We start from the raw sequence: 18,794 nt of genomic DNA, 5'->3' as shown, positions 1-18,794 counted from the left end.
TTGCAGATTTCATTATGAAACATCTCAAGATTAAATTTATTCCAATAATCATTGCAATGATGAAAAAAATCCTTGCTTCAATAATTGATTTATGCTTCATTTAAATGTACGGAGTAGTTTCAATATCATTTCTTATTAGGACTAATGACAAATTTTAAAATAGCAGGGCTCTGAAATAAAGATGAAAATTTGCCATACAAGTTATTACATTTAAATGGACTTAATATTTAATATTTAAAAAATCATTTGATGTAAATAGTCGTCATGAATCACTGCAAATATGCTTAGATGTAATTAAACTTTTTCTTTGCCCATATCTAGTTGCTTCATAATAAATTATTTTCTTTCCTCTTTTTATTTTTTTAGGATCTTAAAGAGTTTGAACTGGAAAAGCCACAGTTTTCTTCTGAGATATGAGCATTGCTTATTGAGTTTCTCCTTATTGTATTGGTAATTAGATGCTATGCCATATATATTTGCTTGTGTTAAGTATATGCTATTATTTTACACATAATGCTAGTATTCTCTCCTTCTTTGGAAGTTATATACATGCTATACTATGTATTCCACTTAAAAGAAAGACAAATAGAACATAAAGTCATCATTTGACAGAAACCTCTGAGGCTTCTAAAATGTTTTAAAGTGTAATGGTAGAAATACATGGCAGATATTAAAAAAAAATATCTTTGACTGATCCCATTCTGTAGTTTGTTTTCCCTTCATATGAGATTTAAAGGGAAACGTTATCCAAGACAGGATCCTACAGGCATGGCTAGAAGGCAGCTCACTGTCTTTTGAGACACCTGAAGTGGCTGCTGTATACTGACCGCAACTTTCCCAGTTAAAGTCACAGCTGCTGTAATGCATAGGATGTCTGTATGCTGAGTTTACACAGCACATTTTGGATGCTGAATAATAAGCCATGGTGTTTGGTAGGTACTTTACTAGAGCAGTAGTCCCAACAATTATTCACCTTTTTAAGATTAGACACATACAAAAGTTTTTCAGTGACAAAAATTTTGTGAGAGTACCCATCCGCTGACAGAGCCAGTCAGGTATCTGATGGTCAGGTCAGGTCTGATGTCATCAGTAGAATGTGCATTTTTAGAGAAATTATGCATATGCTTGTATTAGTGGTACTCTAGATTTCCAGCTGCTTAAGAAAATTGTATCAGTTCCATGCAAATCCTTAGCTGAGTGTGGCATTGTTCTAGCTTGACTCTTAATTTTTTTACTGTTTAGATCATAATTATTATATGAAGTGTCTAAAAGTAATGCAGGTAACAGGGGAACAATTGGGAATGACACACCTGAAATCATTGCACTAAACCAGAAATAGGCTTCAGAGATTTTTCAGGAAGGAAACCACTGTCACTTAAGTACATAAACTACTCAATATTTAGTTGACTTAGAAAGTAAATCTCCTTAATTCTAAGTAGAAATGGCTTCATTTAATGCTTTCTGCTTAGAAAAAATAATGAAGAGAGGAAAAAAGTAAATGGGAAGTTGTGCTGGAGTTCCATTGGGATCTGAAACCTGTTCCGCTCAACATAGATTATTTGGGAAAGGGGATGAATAAAGTGGTGGCACTTTTCCTGATGACACTAGGTCATTAGTAGTTAGTATCAGCGCTGACTGAAAACCTGCAAAGAAATTCCTGGCTGGGTAATAAAATGGCAAATGAAGTTCAGTGTCAGTAAATGTAGACTGGGGTACCTGGGGAAAAAACTATCCTAACTTCATAAATAAGATTGATAATCCCCATCTGACCATTGCCAGTCAAGAGCCAGATCTCCACGTTGTAATAGCTAACCCAAAAATCACAGTCATCTCTGTGCTCAGGAGTGGAACAATGTTAGGAATTATTAGGAAGAAAATGTATAACAAACCAGTGTAAAGGAATTTTTTGCAACTGTATCCCGTAGGTACCTGTTAGCATTTCCACATCATAGTACTGTATAAGGCACAACCACAAAGGAGTAAAGGAAAAGCTGGGAGGGTGATGAAGGGTGTGGAATGGCTTCCTTGTGCAGGACATCTTAGTAGACTGGGACTCTTCAGTACAGAAGAAAGAAAATCTGTAGCCTGATGTAAGTATGATATAGCGTGAACAAACGTATGACACAGAGAAGTGTGGGAGGGGAGAACAGGAGTGACTGTAGCCTCTCCCTCCCAGTACAAGAAACAGGGGCACCAAGTGAATCTAGGAGGTGGTACGTTTAGAATAAGCACACAGGAGCCACTGCCCGATGTGTACAGCGGCTCTACCCCTCAGTATGGCCACTGCGGATGGGGTCAGGATGAAACTGGGCAAATAATTCTTGCTTAGGACGTCTCTGAGACAGAAACAACTGATATCTGGGATAATTTTCTAGTGAAATGTGCTGGTTCATTACGTATTTTCTTGTACTATTTCTTTGATAGTTATGTTAGGCTACGGTCAGAAGCAGCAAACTGGTTAGATAGATGGATCTATGTTTGACCCTGTGCGCCTGTTCCTAGCTTCCAGTGCTCATTTACAAACAGTATTAGAAATGCTTTGATATGACCTGGGTTTTTTTTTACAGTTTGTGAAGAATTACTTTCTGCTATAGGAGATAAGCATTTGCTGCTAGTGTAAACAGTAGGGTTTTGTGGTTTGATTTCTTGTGCAATGGGTCTAACTTCTTCAATAATATCAGCAGAAATTTACATTTGGCGTAATTTACTTTAGAGAGATGTAGTTCAACAAGAAAGATAGAGCTTCTTTGAAAAATATGACTGATTAGTAGAGCTGTAGACCACTTTCTAACGGATTGTTTTGAAAATTTTGTGTGGCTACTTTTACTCAGATACTGCCTGTCATGCTTGTATTTTTTTTGCAGTGACTTCCACTTGCCATAACAACAGAAGTTTAACAAACAGTATTTATGTGCTGCAGGCATAAAAGTGTACATAAACATAAGAGAAAGTAACAGAATGTGGGTTGCCAATCACATCATTCAGTTCTCCCTAAAGCTTCCAGATAGTTTACTTTGCTAAAAGTTTCTTTCTTTTGTAGTTTTCTGAAATTTGGAGAATCTATATTTTCTGTGAGGGAAGTAAGTTGTTTTCCACATGGAAAATACGACTAAAGAAAAGATGCCTTCTCTTGAAAGCATATGTGTAGCTTATACTTATATTGCGAGTAACCATTTTTGGTGTCTGTTAATACACTACAGAGTTGTACTGCTCTAAAAGAAAAAAAAAAAACTTAAAAGCCTCTTTTAACCCTTTAATGTTCCTCATTCCAGGGCATTGAAGTAAGCAGATTCAAGAATGGACTGGAGAATTACTCATGTGAATATATCTGTAAAGCTAGTTAGTTATAAAATATTTGCACCTTTTTCCTAAAGGTTGCATCAGCACAAGCAGCATACATATTCTGCCTTGAGCATTTGCTTCTCAGAAACACAGAAAGAGAAGCTGGAGATGTGAGGGAGTTTAGCCATAAGAAATAAGCATTTTAAAATTCCCTTTATGTAGATGAGAGGTATTTCTGGCCTGGCAGCTCTCTAACAAAAGCTAACAAATGGAGGATAATCATGGGCGAAACACAAGAAAAAAGTCAACCTAAGATAAAGTGATATAAACTGACAAGAAGCAGAGGGGAACAGTAATGTGTATTGGAAAAAAGGTATATATTAAAGCCCATATGATAAATGGAAAAACATGAAATGATATACCTGTTGTAGGGGACTATTAAAAACAAGCCACCTCAAAATGTAGGCTAAATTTGTCTGTGCCCTAAGCTGGCCCTCGTACTTCAGTCTTTAAAAAACACAGTATTGTATTTACGTTGAATTTGTATGTGTGTCCATGATTTTGCCCATAACTTTGCTAATATAACCATCTTATCGATTTGTCACTTTTAAACATTAATTTGAAGCTAGCACTAAACTATTATTCTAAAGCAAGCACTCAAAATATATCATCCTTTCAAAAGTCTTAAAGGTATGTATATGCTGTATATCTAACTGAACAAACCTAAAACCTTTTGTCACTTTCTAAGTTTCTGATTTCTGATTAAAATTATAGTACGTTCATCTAATTGCCTTAATAATCATCCTTGACAATCATATTATGTTAAGTTTTCAGAACACAGTTATCCGAGCTTTATGCAGAAGTCATGTGGAATTCATGGTTTCTTGTGTTTTTGGATCAGAAACAGGTAAATCTCTTTGATTTATCTTAATTTCACTTTTTTTCTTTTGAAAGGAAAGGAAAATGAAATACAGTGGAATGTTTGTTTTGAACCTGAATGCTGGCACAAGATTTAAACTAACTAGCATGTGAACTTTGAGATTATCTATATAAATAATAGAATGTTAAATTAAAGCAAGGGCTAAAAAATATGCTAACTTAATTTATAAGTTCATCATTTAAGGTTCACTATGCCTGAACATAAAGAACTTTAGCAGCATATGGTAAGGTAATCATTTCATGCCATATATTTTATTAAGATGGTGTAACAGTTAAAACATATTTCAAATTCAATATATATTTTTGGCATGATAAAATAATTTGAAAGATGTCAACTTGAATCACACAAGTGTGATTATTTACTAATGTAAGATAGAGTCACTTTGATTCTAATAAGAAAATGCCTGGCCTGAAGTCACACCTTCATATGCATCTGACGGTGCTCTCATTTTATCATATTTTAAAAATCCACACCTCATATTTTCTGTTTCCTTATATGGATGGTGCTAATGACACACATAGTAAACCTTCTATTAGCTTTGTACTTCAATAGGATTTGTTTAATTTCAGCTGTCAAACAATATGGAGGAAAAAAATCCACTTTTTTGATAACCCCAGGATTTAAAATGCATTATCAATATGACAGCAGTAAATGTTTTCCAAACAATCTTATTTATGGGCCGTGTTCATTCTTGGTGTATATACAAATCTGAGCAGCATGTGAAATCCCTCTTTTGTTTACCATAAATTGTGCATGTTACTGATACAAGATTTATTATGTAAGAGTGGCTGAGTAACCCAGCATTGGTACCGGTGATACACAATGCTTTAACTCCAGCTCCCTTACTTAGATCTGACCGGAGCTGATGCTATCCGAGAGGCATTACCAGCTGATGACGGTTCAGTAACCAACTCTGTGCAAAATGTATGGACTAGTCCACCTGCTAACGGAGAGGTTCTTTAAACATACTATGTGTAACTATGTAAAGTTAGCAATGAGAAATGACTGCTCATCGCTGGAATGAATGACTTAAATTCTGCTCCAAGGACTGAGCGGTACAGGAAGCCACTGTTGCTGTTTGTACTCCAAGAATGGAAAAGCTGCTCTTTCCACTGAAGTGTCCGTCAGGCACTTCCCTGGGATGAACAACAATTTTTTTTTTGTGTATTCGTATAAGTTTGCTTAGCTTTTCCTACAAACAGGAAATTTCTGTGAAAAATAGTCACTGAAATGTCCCCATTCTGTCCCAATGCGTTTTGTGCCTCTGCTCCTCATTTACAGAATGCATGGCTGTTTCACACTTTGTCCCATTCAGCTGTATTGAACAGAGAACTTTGTGCAATCTCTGACTGCAATATGAATTCTGAACAAATATTATCAATTGTTTAGCATAGGCAAACCGTATGAAAAAAATTTTAGTACTCTTGATTTGCCTTTTTAATATCACATTACAATTCTTCTTACTGTATTTACAAAATCCTTACGATGATGGTGCCTGGGAATCTGGTGTTACGCTAATATCACAGAACAAATGTAATCATAATTTTTTTTAAATGAGAAAAATTATTTTTCATTAATATATTACTAAAATCAGACAGTGTAATGTCCATGCTTCTTATGATTTCACCACAGCAATGTGCTGATATTGGAGGATTGTGAGACTTTTTTCTAAATAATAAAGTCCATCTGTCTTTACCCTACGAAGACATTCAGTAGTGAGAAAATGAGATTTTTTTGAAACTACATATCTCTGGTTCAGAGGAGGACAAAGACATTTTGAATGCATCCTCTGCTCCATTACAGTAACTGAGTACTTGTACAAACATTTTCTAGGCTTTCCTTTATAAAGGTGAAGAAATTGTAGATGCGTGTCAGTAGTTTTGCAGGTTTGTAAAGGATCAATATAGTTTCTGATGCAGGACCTGGCCCTAAAGGCAGCTCTCAAGTACAAATCCCCAGCTGCACTATGGGGCCTTTCTGCATAAAAGACTGTACATCGTTAATTGTAGAGTGGCTATGCTCACCTCTGCTTTAAGCCATAGAAAAGCCCATCAGGAGCCAGGGTGTCAAAGTAGCAATATGAGTTTTGCAAAGTACTTTTGTACTTTGTATTCATTTCATATTTATCTTTTGTACTTTCTACACTCATTTCATATTTAAATATACCCGTAAATCCCACTGAATCAAGGTTTTGAACAAAAATGGATTCAAACATTGGTTCAATGTTTTCCTGAGGTGGTGGATATATGCTTACAAACATTTTCTAAGCCTTGTTACTTTTAGCTGGTTTACCGTTCAGTTTAACAGAAACGCTGATTCCTAAGGGCTAAGCAAATGCACGGTGCATTGGATGCAATGATTTGAAATTCCAGGCTGGGAGAAGTGGTGACTGCTCTAGTGTGTCACTTGGCAGCGCCGAGGCTGCTCTGCTGGGATGGCTGCACTGTCACCACCAGGAATGGCCTGTTCCTCGAGCTCTTTGGCTTTGTGTCTGCTCAGCTGTATTCCAAAACCATAGCTCCAGCCTTCACCTTGTTTGAAGAAACTGTCTGTTTCTACTGTTACAGGCTTCTGATTGACTGCTACCAAAGAGAAACAAACAGGGCAGCTGTCACTCCTACCTGAATTAGAACTAATAACGTGTATTGTAGAAAGAGATTGCAGACATTGTGAGGTTATACCCCATGCCACCCTCCTCTTCTTTTCATCTGCATTTTCTCTTTCCAACCAAAAGGCAAACTAGCCTTTTCAAGCTCATGCTTTCTGCAAAAAGGTGGAAAACTTATACATATATAATATTTTTCCTTGCACTTGAAAAATGTGTTCTAAAGGTTGTTTTCATCATGTAGCTTTAACAATTCTGAATAGAAGAGCATGCTCGTGAGAGGCCTGTATTTTCTTGGACATATTGCATTTGATTCTGAGAGCAGTTTTCAGCTTTTTTAAATGGAATTTTGTGGGGTTTGAGCATTTGTTTTTCATTATGTTAAACATAGAGCATCCATATGTTGCTTTCCTTTGGAATCTTTAAGAAAACATACCGTCATTTAAATCTGGGCTGTTTCGTCCCTGCAGCCATAAAATTCCTGTAGAAGAAGACTTCTGCCTGAAATTATATATTTTTCTCCCTCAGTTGTTGCAAATGTTTGTTCTAATTCCTTTTCTTCATTATACTTTGTATGACAAAGTTGCTGCAGGTGAGTAAAGGTGCATAGGATATGAAACGAACTCTGAACTCCTGTGATATGCTCTATAACTCCAAATCTTGACCAAGGAGCTTAAGTCATATCCCTGCTTCGTGACCTTCAGGTTGGTAGAACACTATAGGAAGTATAATAGCTGGCTTCCATGGTGTAATCTTTATTGTAAGAATAATACATGAGATCTTACATGCTTCTATCAGTTGCAAATGTTCTGGTAGCTCATTGTACAATTTGTCAGATGAAATGGATTTCATGATCTTTTGTATAATGCATATGTTCCAATAGTAATTTCAAACCTAATTTATTTCCTTAGAAATTCATTCATCTTTTGGGTGCCATTTTTAACCATCTAAATTCTCTATTATACAAGCACAGGGGGTAAATTCTTTACTCACATACACATGTCCCACTCCCACTGGATTTTGTACAAGATGTACAGTGTCTAACGGGAAAATTTAGCTTAGGAGTATTTTTATTTTATCACTACCATACAAGCCTTTTTTTGGTTCAAAACTTAGTTGTTATTTGGCAGTTATGTTTCATTTAGGTCTTGCTGCTATAACTAGAAATGCTTTTAAAGATTTCATTTTTTTCCAGATAGTGTACTTCTGTAAATGTCATATAAGTTACTGGGAGTTTTAACATTAGCTGCAAGTGTGTCGCTGAAAACAGTTATTGCATTGTTTCTTTTTTTTGCTACAGTGTTTTTTGTTGGATGGTGGGTGTAGAAAGTGCAGAAAAAGGAATCTGCCACATTTCATTGGCTGCAAATTCCAAAGAGCTCCTAAAACCATGGGCACAGTTGTTTTGCTTTTAATAGGAAGAACAAGAGAACAGGGGATAAAGGTAGCCAAAAGACCTTTTAAAAAGTATATTTCATTGGGAAGAGTGGCATCCTGGCAAGAACAGACATATTAAGCTGCAGGGCATTCTGAAATAGCATAAATTTTTTGGCCAAGGACAATGTAGAAAATGACAGTGCTGGAAATTCCTTTTTTCCCTTGGAAGAGGGTTTTTTTTCAGAGAACAATATAATTGGCAAGTTTAAATACGTCTTACATACAGTAGGATCAGTTTATCCATTTCTGGAAACTACACGGTAATATTTCAGTCCCAGCCCTCTCTCTTATTAAGGAAGTATGGGCTGAGTATGTCTCTAAGGTTTAATAGTTCCAGGGCATTTGTCTTTCCTTAGATTATGAAGGAGTGTCTGTAATTCGTAACTACAGTTTTATGCTTCACATTTTCCTCTATAATATTTTAGTTCTTTTACTTGTCAAAATGGTATATGAAAGTCCTTCTAAGGCATGTCATAATTACCTATAGAAATCTGTTTGGGTAGTAAAATGAAATGAAATAGTTAAAGGAATCAATGAAATAATTAAGGAGGTGGTGGGGGGGGGTTAATTCTAAGATGTAAGGCAACCAATACCTTGGATACTGAAGAATTGTTTTCTGTATCTTTCTGGAAAATCCAATAGAGAAAAATTGCCAGAAAGTTCTTAAAAAATAATTCCTAGTTCAGGATTTTAGAAGACTAGCCACACACAATGAAATAGGCATGAAAAAACTGGTAATAAATAATCTTTGCCCAGATCTCAAGTAGGAAAAATTATACAAAGTATGAAAATAAAAGCCCAGAAAATATCGAAAGAGCTGCATAGCCTGTAACAAAGCGAGTGATGCCCGTGAGCACCAGCTTATGAAAGCATCAGTTCCCCAGTCCATTGGTGTCTCTTTCTCACAAATACACAAATAATTTATTTCATCTTAGACTTGAAATATTTTATACTTTAAAATGTTGATTCGCATGAAGTCCATCTGAGAGGATGGTGACATTGCTCAGCAAGTGTCAGTACTGGTGCCTGAACCGCAGACATCTATCAGCAGGTTTACTGGCTGAAGTTGGCGAGTAATAAATGCCAGCTGCAAGCTTCTATGTAGACCCTGGCAGCCAGCCTGGAGGCAGTATCGACTGGGATGGCCCTACAAATTGCTGCACCCGATAGACAAATGAGGGAACCGGTTGTTGATACACTCCCTGACATACATGTATGAGAAGATGGTCAGGAACATGGGTGGAAGGATTAAACATACAGAAGCAGGTTTTTTCCACTGCAGCTCTGAAGTGCTAGGTGCATTTTACTATTCCTGCCTCAATGGTATAATAATGGGCTACACTGCTTTTGTGAAACTGCATTAGCATCTCTTCGCATTGCTTCCTGGCAAAGAAATCAATGGAATTTAAGAAGGCTAAGAATTATTTTTCTTTTCCTCGTTTTAGCACTTTGGTGTATCAGTGTTAGTAATATCTAGAATCCTAGAAAACATAAGCGCCTTCTATACATGCTCATTTTTTTCAGCTTGTGAGCTGAATATATTCTTGGCTGTCTCTGTCTTTTCAATGTCTGAAGATGTGAACGAGCTTATCATAGTACTATTCATTTGTTCCTATTTTTCAAAGTTTAGGTAAATTGAAAGTATATCTTGAGTCATAGCATAGTCGGTCAGAGAATGAACTGTGACAGGTTTTTTTTCCAGCTGGACACTTTGCGTGTCTCTACAGTCTTCTGTTTTGTACTGGCATAGCCTAAACAGATTATCTGGATGTATACCCACAGTGAACTGCCCCTCCCGTGAGTCTCTGCTCTGTGATCTCCGTTCTGTATATTTGTGAGTGGACAACTCTGCTGCACAGATTTTTCTTTGGTTTGACAAGTATGCAGCTAAATTCACCTGTTACAGACGTCCTGCTGACGTAAATTTCTCTTTGTCTCTAACAGTTACCAATGTCTCTTGAACCTGTGTGGATTTTGGACTCAAAGGATGCAGGAAAACATCCTGTTCAGTTTGCCTGAATTCTGCTCACACACGCACATTTAGGAGTGAAAATGGAAGGACAATTTCCATTATATATACATGAAGTATTTTGCTTTGCCAATATGTTCTGGAATATTTCCCAAACTGGAAATCTCAGTGTTCACTGTGATCTTTAAATAAAATAAGGAATTATTTTGACAATTTCACTGCTGCCTAGTGTAAGTGCCTGTCATTGGTGTTACTATTACAGACCACAGATTAAGCTGTTCTCTGCATATACCTAAATAAGAACATCAAACCAGGGTAAATGACAATTGTGATGTCCCTTTATAAAAATATATGACACCCAAGGAAAAAACCAATGGCCCACACCCCCACTTCCCCCACCCTCCCCAAGCATCGATCCAAATATTTAAAACCCAGAATCCCATTTAGGCAGACAATTAAAAAAACCAGCAAGATGTAATCTTAAACATTGCATCTCTGGAGTTATGTTTTTGAAAATGACCAGTGTAATTCAGTGACTCATACACATGATTACCTATATTGATAAGGCGAAACAGAACATTGTGTTATAGACAATGAATGTGGCTTTGTCAAATTTATCTTTTTCCATCAAAGCTGTTCTGCTGACTGTGTCTGTCTGTGTATAAAATACTGTTACTCTCAAAGCCATGTTATTGGATTATATTCAATTTTTGGTTTACTTTTCAGTGCATCTGCATGGCATAATTGGGCAGCTCTCTGTTGCTGTGCCTCACATTCCTCTTCGTGATGGCAATGGTTCATCGCCAGCTGCTGCACAGAGACAATTGCCTTCCTCTCAGCACTGTTTACTCTCGATTCTTCCTGAATGTGGTGCATTTTGTTTTATGTCGTGTCACTGTTGTTATACTTACATAATGTACTTAAGTATTGTTTAGATTGACACAGTGTTAGTACTAAAATTGAAAATAAAATGTCATTATTGGCAAGAACAGCTGTTTTCATGCACATCATTTTCTGAGCTTCAGTTTATTAATCAGGCTAAGCAGGAGTTTTGTACAAATGGTAGTATTTTTTCTTGAAGTACTCTATGGACTTTAGATTTCCATCATAACAGAATTGAATAGTATAATGTAACAGAAATGTTTGATGTGATTAAAAACTGTTTATTCTGGGTTTGTAATTGATTTAATTGTAACATCTAGAGGGCTGCAATTTTGAAAAGTTTCAGCCCTGATTGCCTATTATTCACATGACAATGCTGAAATAAAATGACACTATAGTAAATGAAAACATAACAAAATAACCCCATGGTTCAATAACATTTTGAAAGAAAATCAGTAGATGTTCTGCAGAAATCACCTACAGGAACAGCAGAAAGAAAAGCCCATGTTTTAAATCAGCTTTTGTAAAAATCAGCTAAAAATTTACTATCACAGAAACTATCATAATGTTACTCATCCAATAAAGCTGTTTTGATTGTCTTCTATAATATTAAATACCTGTTTGTGACATGCAATCACACATTGGGAAAAAAGACTAACTATCTATGCTGAAACAAAAAGGCTGCATAGCCCTACCTCTCCCTGCAACCTTGACTACCCTCCACATAAAGGTCAAATGTAAAAGCCATCAAATTCACTGGGAATCTAGGAGTGCTTAGATTCTGAACCAGAAAAAAATTTTGTCTGTTCCTTGATCCCACACAAAGCCCGAGTGGTTTTAATTAGCTTTGCACAATATCTGGAATTTCTTCTTTTGAGCTGAGTTTATAGAATGGAAAAGCCCTGGATAAAGTATGTTTCAAGGCTGCCTCATTCATTGCGTCATTCACAATACACCCCCATTAATTAGTGTAAAGAGAAAAACAAAAACAAGATTCAAATTATTAACAATACAAAGGTTGATTATTTACCAGCCTTGTTCCTCTAAGAACAAAAAATTCATTTGAGGGGTTTCATGTATTACTATGAATATTAGAGTCGTGTTTTAAGTTACTGGACTGACATATCTCACAAGTATTTTTATTTTCCTTGGTGGGCATTGCTTGTATACTCTATATTTTGTGATGAAATAGTGGGAAAAAGTTATAAAGGCTCATCTTTTAGTGCTTTGTGTTATTACATACATTTCTGTTTACACATGAGGGACCTAAATTTAAATTTTGAAATGCAAACTTTCAAATTTAAGCCATTAAGCAATATACATTCCTTCCTCTGTTGTTTCACTACTGTAGTTGTAACAAGTGTTCTGTGTGTAACTGGGCTTTATGTAATTGCACTGTAATACATATAAAGTGCAGTAAACTCCATTGGCACATTATGCTGGGATAGACCTTGAACTTGCATAGTTACTGATTTTACATAGTTCCTTGGTGCATCATCTGTAGTTGTTAAGATCATATAAAAGCTTTATGTACTTCACTTACACTAGTTTTTGCTTTCCCCCGTAATTTTATTGACTTCAAGCAGTTCTGATTTTCACCAGTGGTTAGAATTTTTTGGAGCTGTTTAGATGGCTATGACTGGATCTTTGAGAATGTGTGGGTTTCTTGAACATTACTACACGTAGTCAACCTAACTGTCAAACACAAAATAATTTTGCATAATGCTTCTAATTGACATTAGTGTTCAATGACTTGTGTAGCTGTTTCATTGAGCAGGTCTAATTCTTTCACAAGCACTTCAATATTTAGAGCAACGCTGTTCTTTCATTGAGAGGTATTCAATAATATTTAACAGCAAAAATGAGCCATTAGGTCTACATATTACGCAAAAAGCAGGCAAAATGTATCTCTACACAGACTGCCTCTGTACGTAAGCAATATAACTTTTACAAATTCAGTATTTCTTTTTTAATGTTTACTGATGTGGTTTAAACTATTTAGGAGTTAAAAAGAAAGGCAGAGAAGTGTCAAGGAAATTGAAACTAAACCAACTCTGCTTTATTTCCATACTAATTATTCTGGAAGAGAATTGTTGCTGGAATAGCAATACTACCAAGGGAAGAGCAATTGGTCAAAAAAATGGGAGCACAAAAATGTTCATTGAAGTGAAAGCAGCGCATTGCTACTTATACTCTGCAGTCTCAAATCACATATGAGAGATTACAGGAAGAAATATAGGCGAATGTAAGGCTTAACAAATTCCTTTGAAAATGTGACCTTTAGTACCACAAAACATGTATGACTGATTTTGAACTCATCTTATTTTGGTTTTGGGAGCCTCTGAATTGTTTAAAAATAATATGCATTCATCTATGCATGGCCAAGAACATAAAACATATTTCCTTTAGCATTTCCGAATAAAGGTTAAGTAGATCTCATGGAGCTTTTGAACACTTGAAGATGTTCAGAAATAGAGGGAACCATTGTCATGTGTTGTATCAGAGAACAAGAGATGCTCTAATCAAATATGATCCTGTCCTACAGACATAAACATTCCTTTGCACCTGTAGAGAAAACTTACTACTTATGACTTGTTACAGTTTCTGATTATCATCTTACCCTTTTTTTTTTTTCCATACCCTAGAGTATGATCACTTGCTCATTTGGGCTGTTTATTAATTTATATAATGAAGGGCTCATGCCATAAAGAAGCAAACATCCCCGCCTCCTGTAGAGGCATGATAGGCCACCAGAATGCCTTGCTTTACAAAAGGTACCTGTCACATGACTTTGGTAACCTCACTTTAAGACATCCTTCTCAGCTGGTCATTGCCTTCAACAGAATCTGAAGATGAAGTTGGTATCTGAGCTGGTACTCACAGCAGAAAATATATAAGGGACTGGCATAGGAGGTGCCGCTTGTGCAAGACCTGTGGCACTTCCTGGTAGTTCTATGCCTGGCCAAAACCTGCACAGACAGTTTTTACTGCCTGAGCTGTTTCTTGAAGACCTGAGAATTTAGTCTCTCTGTTTAAAAATTTCTGTGCCTTCTGACAATGACAGTTACTTTTGAATGCTTCAAATGTGACTGAAATTTTTTTTTTCTTGTTAGAAAAAAAAGATTTGTGGCAGTAACAGAAGACAATCAAAATGACCTAGAAGAACGAGCATCCTTTTCCTTCATAAAGTATACCACACTGCGCTTACCTCTCTACACAAAGGGAATTATTACGCTGAGAATGGAGTAAGCTACCTAAGCACAGATGTGGTCTAGTGTAGCCTTTGGGGTGCCATTTACATTCTTCTAGGAAGTTCTACAATAATCTAAACAGACAACAGCAGGTCTTACTAAATAACATTTAGAGAGTGTTGTATAAGAACAATGTATTGTTAAGCTGGCCTGGTAGGTGTAAGAGCCTACTTCCTAGCCTGTTTGTAGGATCTGAAAGTGCAAAGAGGATGGAAGGTAGTTGTTTTCTGGGAGGCTAATTCAAATGAGCACTGCTGCTCTTTCTTCCTTGCTCTTTCTCAGTATGACAGGCTTTACACCATACCAAGAGTCACTATCTCCTTAAGTGATACTGGGCGCAAATCCTCCAGAGGCTATTGAAAAAAAAGGTCTTGAGATCCTGCTGAATCCTGAAGGAGAAGACACAGGGCTAGAGGAAATACAGAGTTAAAAGGGACATTTAAAAAAGGTTAATGGATGTGACCTTTTATTTAAAATATGTCATAGTACGGAGAAATCTTTAAGGTCTTGGTGCTGCCTGAAGAGACATGGAACAGAAACATACCTTTTTGCATTCTCTGTACATTGCATCAAAGAAATGTTTGAATTAATCTCCAGTTTATTTTTTCCAGAGTGACTGGCAAGAAATTTGGGCTGAGATTAAAAGGAGTAACAATGAAAGAGTTACTTGATCATTTAAAATTGGCACAAATAGCATTTGGATGTCATTTTACCAGAAAGTTTGCTTGTGTACCTAGAAACTCAGTACAACTGAAAAAGGGGACAGTAACTGATTGTTCTCTGTGAAATAAGGTGAACATTTTAATGTTTATCAATGTTTTTGTGTTCATATGAGTTGTAACAGTAAGAGAATCTGCTAATACTGAAATTTAGACTTGCAGAATTTCTTTACTATGGCTTATCCTCCCCCTACACAATGAAGTTCAGACACTTGCTGTTAAGTTCATTGTCCTACCTAAAAGATTGATTTCATACACTGCTAATGAGATGGCCCTAGGAAATATGGGGAACCTGAGCCTTGTTAACATACAATAAAATACATTTCTGCAAGATCTGCCAAAGCTTGAGAAACTAACAAACATGAATAAATTCACACACTATTTTAAAACAGTTGCATTTTGGACATTAGATAGCTTATTTGACTTGCTAGAAGTTGTCCACTACCTATTGCATCAGAAATTAGAGAGCATCTTCAAAGTTGTCTTTTTCCCCCCCATCCAAATGGCAAGGAATTACAGTGACAGGATAGTTCAGTGATTTGGGCATAAAAGATTTGATTCACTGTCTGCTTTATAGAGGGTGTCTCTTCCTTCTCTGGAAAGCTGGTATACAATATTTCTCCCTTTCACACAAAATAAGCACTTTTTGTACTGTCGAATGTTATGGCAATGGTTGCTATAAATACATATGCACATACACGTTAAAGATGCTGTACTCAGAGTAACTAACATTTCCTGATTTTTCAGAGCAAGATTCTCAAGCTGGAGACTGAGTGAACCGAACATTTCACTGTATAAACACTAAAGGGAACTGGGAGAAATTCTAGGGTCATTGATTAGGGACAAAATAGGAGAACACTTGGACAGGTGCAGACTGGTCGAAGACAACCAGGACATTTATAAAGGGGAAGCCATGCTTGTCAAATGCTATTAACTTGTTTGAGGAGGTGACAATGAGAGCTGACAGGGGTGAAGCAACAAACATAATCTGCTTGGACATCAAGATGGCTTTTGATACTGGTACATTGAAGACCAGATACAGGGTTAGTAACCATCCGATGATAAATTGACTGATAGAATATCTCTGAAATCCCTTAGACTCAATCTTGTTGACATACCACAGCAAAATCTGTGAGAAGATGTACGATAGTGATAGATATAAATGAATTTTGTAGGGATTTTTCACACTAAGAAAGAGAATGAATAAATCAGAAAGACTGTGAAGGGGGGAGACAGAAAAAGCAGAGGGGTGGGATAGGAAAAGAACTGACCTGTTCATATATTTTGAGAGAAAAAGGTATGGCAATTACTTTATGGAAGATCACTGTAGAAGACATGAGCTGGATGTCTGCTGGGAGCAAGGCTTATAAGACCTTCTTGTCGAAAACGGCAAAACTGAGGGTTTATTCCTACCTAAACCAGATTTAATTACTAAATATCAAGCAGTCCTGTGCTTGATATTTTCTTATTGTTCCTTTTAATGAAGAATAGAAATAGAAGTTTAAAGGATCCTTGACTTCATCTTTCTGTACAGTCATTTCTTTGGACGTGTTCACATTCTATTTTGCATGGCAGTGTTTGCCTTTCATCACTTTCCATTTGCGAAGGGAAGTAGCTAGAGTATTTAACAAACAGGTAACAACCATAATAGATCTCAGCTGCAAAAAAGTTAGTGAAGCTGTTTTTGAGACAAAATTTGTAGTTGGAGTGGATAACTATATGGAAAACCTGAAGTGATAGTCAGACAATATACATTATGAGATCTTGCCATTCAATCATGTATTCCTCATTCCAGAATGCCACATGAAGTTACAATATGCCTTTGAGTTTTTAGATAATTTGTGCTTAGACAAAACTATTCCATTGTGAAAAGTGGAAGCTTAGATTACTGGTGTGGAATAGCCATGGGCAAAAAAAAAAAGAAGCATCTAATGGGAAGACCTAAATCTTAACTGATAAGTAATTTGGAGTTTTTTTCTAGGCATTTTGGAATACTTTTCAAAATTCTTGACAAAATTTATTTCATGTCCTGTTTTAAAATTTAAAAACAAAAAGAAAAGGTTTTGCAACATATCCTTTAAACGAATTCATTAATTTTATTGTTTTTACATTTAAAAGCTTATGCTCTAGCTCAAAATGGTGGTCTGATTGGGATCATTTAATTCAGTAAACAGGGGCAGAGAATACTGATCAGAAAGCTAGACCCTAAGTAAGAAACAGAATGGTCCTTTGCAACCGAAGAAACAATTCAACATATGTAGTTCCTGTTTTGAACAGAAATGCAGTAGATCAGGAATGCAGAAACACTATGAAGCTCAGATGCACAATGGTGGTGTACTGACTCTCCAAGAGTGGGCTGAGTTAATTTTTGATTTACTTACTGAGATGCATAATTTGGACATCCTCTAGTTCTAAGGAACAACTGCTCCTCATCTTGACTGAAAAGCCTTACATGCATTTAATTTTTGTGAGTAAAAGAAAAAAGAACTCAAAGTTTTGGAAGCTATTTGCTTTTGTGGGTTTTCTGTTAGATAAGAGATAAAGTTGTGCCACGATAATGGCTTCAGTGGCCAAATGTGCCAGAAAAATAAGAACTCAGCTAGAAAATAGAGGGCTACATTCTTATTCCCACTTATTTAATGCTTTTGATTTTCTCAGAATCAGTCCATGTTTGGAGCAATTCCAATACCAAATTTGAATAAGGAAAGCGCCATTGTGGGAAATAGGCTAACATTTTGGGACAACGGGAAAACGTAACTCCAAATTTAATGCATACTGGAATAAAATAGGAATACAAAAAGGTAAACTTGTGAAATAGGGAACATTGTGCATTTACGTATTTCTATGCATTTTCTTAATAAACTGAGTATTTTAAAGCTACTTTGCATGCTGAAAAAGACAAGCAAATTAATATTTTTGTAATATAGATGTCATCTTGTATTTCATGCCCGATTCATTTGAAAATGTAGATTAATTTGCAAACAGTTTAGAGAGGTGAACTATTGAATAGAGTCCTGTAAGATTTAGGATTTGTCATCTTTTAAAGTTGACACCCAGTGAGAGCTTGTCAATTACAAAGAAGTGAAATGAAGTGAAAATAAGCCTCGTCTTCATCTTCTTGTTATATGCTTGGTTGGTTATAGAGACACACCATTTACAAGCTAAGAATAATTACTTGCAAAGTATTTTTCACTTTAAACCAAAATTATTTATTATTTTATCTCTCTCCATTATGATATAGCAGTTATTGTAATTTCCTAATCTCATAACCAAAATAGTCTTTCAGTACTAATGTGGGCACCTGAAATGTAAGTTTGTTAAGGTTAAAAATGAAAAACGTTGTTTAAAGTAGGTTTTTTTTCCTCAAACATTACTAATCCTTTTGTGATGGGTTATACAGAATTTCTTCACAAATCTACAGCAGCATGTAATTTAGTAAATATACATACGATACAGAGAGAATGTCAACAGTATAAACCTTTTTTATTTACACGCAAACATATCAACATTCTGTTCCAGCTTAAATGTGTATTATGTTACCAGTCTCTTGCTTATAGAGCAATACATATATATAGTCTCTTGCTATATATAGTCTCTTGCTACGGTGCTGAACAAACCAGTGCCTCAGCCCGAACCAGGAGTCATCTCCCAGCTCAGAGGCTTGTGCCCAGACCACCAAGCTCCCTAACGTGAAGCAATGCAGAAGGAG

Source organism: Opisthocomus hoazin, chromosome 7, assembly GCF_030867145.1.
Source record: "Opisthocomus hoazin isolate bOpiHoa1 chromosome 7, bOpiHoa1.hap1, whole genome shotgun sequence".
Classification (NCBI taxonomy): Eukaryota; Metazoa; Chordata; class Aves; order Opisthocomiformes; family Opisthocomidae; genus Opisthocomus; species Opisthocomus hoazin.
The sequence above is the reverse complement of the archived record's forward strand: the minus strand, read 5'-3'. Positions refer to the sequence as shown.